This window comes from Sciurus vulgaris (genome assembly GCF_902686455.1).
Source record: "Sciurus vulgaris genome assembly, chromosome: 5".
Classification (NCBI taxonomy): Eukaryota; Metazoa; Chordata; class Mammalia; order Rodentia; family Sciuridae; genus Sciurus; species Sciurus vulgaris.
This window is the reverse complement of record NC_136465.1, coordinates 180,943,662-180,949,503: the sequence shown is the minus strand read 5'-3', so window position 1 is coordinate 180,949,503 and position 5,842 is coordinate 180,943,662.

Here is a 5,842-nt window from a genome sequence, read left to right as displayed (position 1 = left end):
TAAGGAAAGGAAACCTGCCTACTACCTCTGAGACTGGCCATGCCACAAGGACCCACAGGACACATATGAGGTCCCATAGCCACAAGTAAATGGGCTTCTGGTATTTGGAAAGGAATCTCTCAAATTGTCTGAGAAAAAGTGGATTTCTCAGTGGAATAACTAGCAAGTAATTAGAAAAGGAAAATTTGGCAGTCTACTGGACACGACAAATGATTAAAGATTAAATGTCAATAAACAAACGATTTTCAGAGCAAAATCTGAGTATTTGTGATAAGAAGTAAGAACCCTCTCAAAGGAGTCTGTGCTTTGAGATGGGGTCTCACTAAGTTGCTCAGTGCCTTGCTAAGCTTCTGAGGCTGGTCTCGGCGTCCTGGGCCACTGGGATTACAGGCATGTGTTACCATGCCCTGCTTCTCAAATGATTCTTAGAGACTCAAATTCATCCAAAAAATCAGACACGTTTAACTACATAAAATGAAACTGTACAACAGAGTCAAAGTTGATCTTAGGAAAAATATCTGTAGCATTTTCATATAACTTTCCTTTAATAGCTCTGATTTTCATAATATGTAAGCTTTAATAAGCAAAACAAGCTAAACCCAACATTCAAAAATGTGAAAAATTAACATACTTTTAAGGCTGACACACAAATACAATCATGAGTTCACTCTTTATTTACTAGACTGGTAAGTATTTCCAAGCTCAATAATAATCATCCTTGCCAATACCAGTTTAGCAGGCGATCTCCATTCTGCAACTGAGAATATAAACTAGTGCAAGATTATTGGATGTCAAATTGATGATAATCATTATGAAATCTGCACACACTTTTGACTTAGCAATTGTACCTCCAAGAATTTACACTACGAAAATACTACTCTGTGAAAAAGTTGTTGAATAAGAGTCTGCTAATGAGTTTTGCTAACCTGATAATAAAGGATCCAATCACTACCATTTTAAGAACAGTTTTTTTTTAATGGCTGGAAGAATAAACTTTTCACAGTATTCTAGCATACATTTATAGGCAAACTTTACCTTTTGAATTTTAAATTTATTTAAGGGTCAAAAGATTTGTGACTGCCATTTCCTCAAAGAACTGAAAAACAAGAGCTCCCCCTTCAGACACACTACACTCCCTCCCTGGGCCAGGCGGTGTCTGAGAGGTTGACAAATGTGGAGCAGGCAGACTGTTCCTGAATGGACCCTTACTCACCCTGATTGCTTTCAGTCCATTTGACACTTTATTTTCTTCCACAACAGCAATAACTTCCTGTCCAACATTCAGAAGCACTTTGCTAGTCACAGCCTCATTGGAGAAGTAGATCAAGTCATCAATCATGCCATAATCACTGCAGTACCTTGTCACCACACCCTGCACGGTTTTCAACCTAGTGTCACCTGAAACAAGTAAGCAAAGAAGTTATGTTGGCCACAAAGGCAAGCCCCACTAAAATCTGTACCCTACCAGAGAAAGAGCATGAGCATCCATGGACACAGGAACCTAGGGCTGGATTTGAGATTGGAGATCCTGACAGGGCGTGAAGTGTTTGGAATGGAATGTAGGGTTTTTGGGGCAGAGGCCCAGGTTCAGGGGGCACAGGTGGTGGATATTGTAGGGAGAACCCACACTGCCTGGCTTTGCCTCTTGGCTCTTCTGCCATGTGTCACCCTGGGGTCCTCAGTTCTCTTTTGTGAAATGGAGAGTCACTGGTCACCACCTGTGAGTGCTGTTGGACAGTCAAGTACCAACACACCTGCAACGTACTGAGTGGGTGGCATGAGGCAGGATGCCACATCAACTGCTTGGCTTGCAGGAGCTGTTACTACCATCCTCCCTCACTACTATCAAGAGCAGCCCCAAGAGATTTGGGAAGCACCAACAGGCCCTCAGCCACTGAGACCCACTGAGAGCTGCAGGCGCAGTCCTTGCTGTGCCTTCCCTGCCACTTCTCACAGGAGCAAGGGCAGGGACCCAGGCCACAGCAGAGCGGTGCCATCTCAGTGCTGCACCCACTGGAGCGCAAGCTGTTGCTGAAAGCCAGTTTACGGCTGAGCCCGGATGAAGCAACCTGCTGCAGGCTACAGGCGTTACCACATCAGCGTAAGGATGGTCTTCACTGTGCTACCCCTAATTCACTCCATTTCTGTTGTTATTTCTGGTTTCTTTTGTTGGGGATTTCATCCTTTCAGAGGTTAGAGAAAGCAACAGGGAAGGACTACACTGAACTCAATTCCCATACAGAAAGAGGAACAGGGAGAAACATCCGTAACCCTGGGAGAAAGCTGCATGGGGAGGGTCAGTCTGCCAGCTTCAGCGGCACAAGAAGGTAAGGAATCAAGAGAGGAGGAGCGATTCCATCACGTTCGTGAAAGACACTTGACGGGGGTCGGCGTGAGGAAAGCTCAGCACTGCAGGTGACACCAGGGAGAGACAAGCGGTTCCCGCGCCTGGCGCTCGGCGGGAGCAAGGGGGAATGAGGACGGTGGCGCAGGAAGGACCGCGGGAAGAGGGGGAGGACCCGTGTGCAAACCGCGGGAAGTGCATAATAAGCCTAAAGGGCCGCCGTGCGTCCCGCTGGGAGGACGCGCATCGGCCGCAGGGCTGCAGGGCCCGTGAGGCGGCCGGGGCCGGCGCACGCAGGGCGCGAGGCGCCCCGACATGCAAGGGCGGGCGGCCCCCTGGGGTCACGGTCAGAGGTCACACCGGTCACCCGCCACCCTGAGCCTCCAAGTCGAGGCTCTCTGCCAGGCGCCCGCCCGCCCGCCCCACGCGCACCTTCCGCGAGCTCCGGACCCGGCTGCCGGGCCTCCTCCTCGGGGACGTCCTCCCTCCTCCAGAAGAAGGCCACCAGTTTGGCCGCGAGGCGCAGCATGGCGCCGCTTGCCCAGCAGAGTTAACCTCGCCAGCTGCCCGCGGCACCGCACGCGGCCGCCGCCCTCTGCCAGTAGGGACGCCGACCGCGGAGCTCAGCCAATGGGGTTGCTGCATATGGGAGCACTTCCCGCCACTCTTGGCCAATGGGGGTGCTGCGCTTGCGCCTGCGCCTTCGTTGCCTCCCTTGGCGCTCGTCGCGCCTGCGACGGTTGGCCGTTGGCGTTGGTTAGGCTTCAGGAAGACTTCGGCCCTGCAGTGACGTCACGCGCGGTGCGGACGGGGAGTGGCCCGCCGGTCTCCGTGGACCTGTTGCTGGCGGGCAGTTGCCTGTCGCTCGTCCCAGTTTTCCTTTTGCGGTCTGTGATCTGCAATGCAGAGCAGTTCTGTTCCCGACGCGGTTACTGAAGTCAGCATTCTGGTTTTCCTTGATTGCTTAAGATTTATCAGTTTTGTCGTCTTTTAAAAAAACACCTAAGCTTCATTGATCTTTATTGTGTATGTCTTTACTATTTCAATGATTTTTGGTTATTTCTCGCCTTCTACCTTTTTGGTTTAATTCGTGTTTTTATTAGCTTCTTGAGGTAGAAAATCAATCAATTTGGGAACTTCCTTCTTTTGAGAATGTAAGCATTTAAAACTGTTTCTCTTTGAGCTCTGATGTAGCTGTGTCTTACAAAATTTGACTTCCATTTTCATTCAGTTTCAAATTCCTTTGTGATTTCTTCTTTGACCACAGAGGTTTGGTTTTGTTTATTTTTTATGTAGCTTGTTTAATTTATAAATATTTGGGATTTTCCTGAGAACTTTCCTGATTTTCTAGTTTAATTTGGTCATGGTCACAGAATAGAATCTGGATGTTTTAGTCTTTGAAACTTGAGTCCTTTCCCCTAAAAAGAGTTTTCCTGCGGGAATGTTCCACATGCTGCTGTAAGCAATGTGTCCTGATGTGTTGACTGAGGCTTCAACTCAGTTCTGACCAGGATATCTGTATTTGACTAGACCAGACCTGGTAGTCTGATTGACAGCCTTCTTTCTGGGCTGGGAGGGAGTGACACGTTCCTTAAACACTTGTGGAGCCCTGCCGATCCTCTACCTGGGATTCATGCTTTGAGTTCACGGGAGAACGAGAAGGATCCCAGGGATGTATTGGGTTGGTGGGAGAGTCCAGGGCATTTGATATGGGGGCTGGGTGTACTGGTCTGGCTCCCACCAGGATGATATGTGATGGAAGTTACTGGCAGGTAGGCCTGTCCCTGAGCTCCATCTACTTGAGCTGCTGCCCTGAAACCAGAATACTCCAGCACCCTCAGGCTTGGCAAAATGGAAAGCAAGCCCCGAGCTCCAAGCCTGCTTCTCGCGGCTGGCGAGCTCAGCCGGCACCACTGCAGCGCGCCATGTTGGCTGTCCAGGTCTTTCGTTCCCAGTGCTGCCACCTCCTCCCCACCGTCCCTAGCAGAGCCCTCCAGCCAGTCTGTCTCAGTGTCAAAGCCAGTGTTCTCTGCACCCACAGGCGTTCTGTCCCTGGACGCCGCTGCAGCCTGCTTCCTCCAGCCTTGCCCAGGCCACCCTGGGTCTTTGCACCTGCCATGCCTCCAGCCCTTCCACCTGCCCTCCTTGCTTCAGCATGCCGTGGCTCTCATGCCTCCTCACTGAAGCCTGTCCCCTCTCCTTTTTCTCTTCCTGGAGATAGAAGTTCATGCCATGTGCCTGACACGTGATTTATTGCACACAGGTGCTCCTGTCCACATGGGAACCTGCATGTGGAGGACTGTGGTCTGCACTGTCACTCAGATATTTGCTGAAGGCCATGTAAATGTCTGGGCATGAGAGGGGCTCAGTGGGCAGAGGGAGGAAGGGCACTGGAGGAACAGTGCTTGGAAGAGCATTCAAGAGCACAGGACTTGCTCCAGCCAGGAGGATGTGCTTCTGAACTGCATCTAGGGGCCTTGAGGGGTGAGGTTTGCACCCTCTGAGTCAAGGCTGCATGCTTGTTTCTTGGTAGGGAGCAACTTGTGAAAGTCTCCAAAGGGTGAAATGGGCTCTACATTTTTCTTGAGACAGAAAGAAACACAGAGTTCAATCCATTGGATAAATGTCCATAACTGTTGATTGCCTCAAAATTAAATTTAAAAGTTTGGAAAGTTTCTCATCCCATTCAGAATAAGTCCTTGACTTCACAGATGATCATTTCTGTGAATCATCCCTAGCCCTTGCTTGGTTGAGAAGCTGAGACAAGCAAACCCCCACTTTTTGAAACTTGACTACTGTATCCAGGTTTGATTTGGTTTGTGGTTGAAGGAGCCAGTTTTTCAAAGTACTTTAGTACTTTTTGCAGTGTTCACAAAGAGACTGTCACTGTAACAGCCAGGGGCCAGTGTCTCCGGGTGAAACACATTCATGTCCTTTTTCTCTGCCTGGTGAGCAGAAATAAAGGGTGCAGCGGCATCACGCCAGCCCCAGGGCTGCCACTGGGACCAGTGGGTAGAACCTGGACCACGTCAAGGGCCAGTTCAGCAGTCCCCAACATAAAGGTCTGTGTGACCTTGTAAAGGAGATTCCCATCATGTGATCACAGGGGACAGAAAAGGGCTGCTGGAAAAGAAGTGTAGTATACTCTTTGAATAAAGCTACCTGCTCCAGGCATGGGCTGGCCAGGATTCTTCACATGGTGGACTGCGCTCTTAGCTATGCTGCTTCCTTGGAGACATCCACCTAACAAGTCTGCAGCAAGTGGGAGCAGGGAGGCCCCCTTCTCTTCTCCTGGGTTGACAGCTCTGAGCCAGTGGTTACACAACCAGCCAGCAATGTTTCTAGGATTCACTCCATCTCCTCATTGAAATTCAGGAGGCAGTTCTCCTTCCCCTGGCTCAAGTGCAGTTTGCTGAGCTTTTGTTCCATTTGTGAATAGTTTTTGCTGGAAGCCCCTCACCCCAAGACCAGCTCTCCCAAGGACCAGCAGCAGCAGAG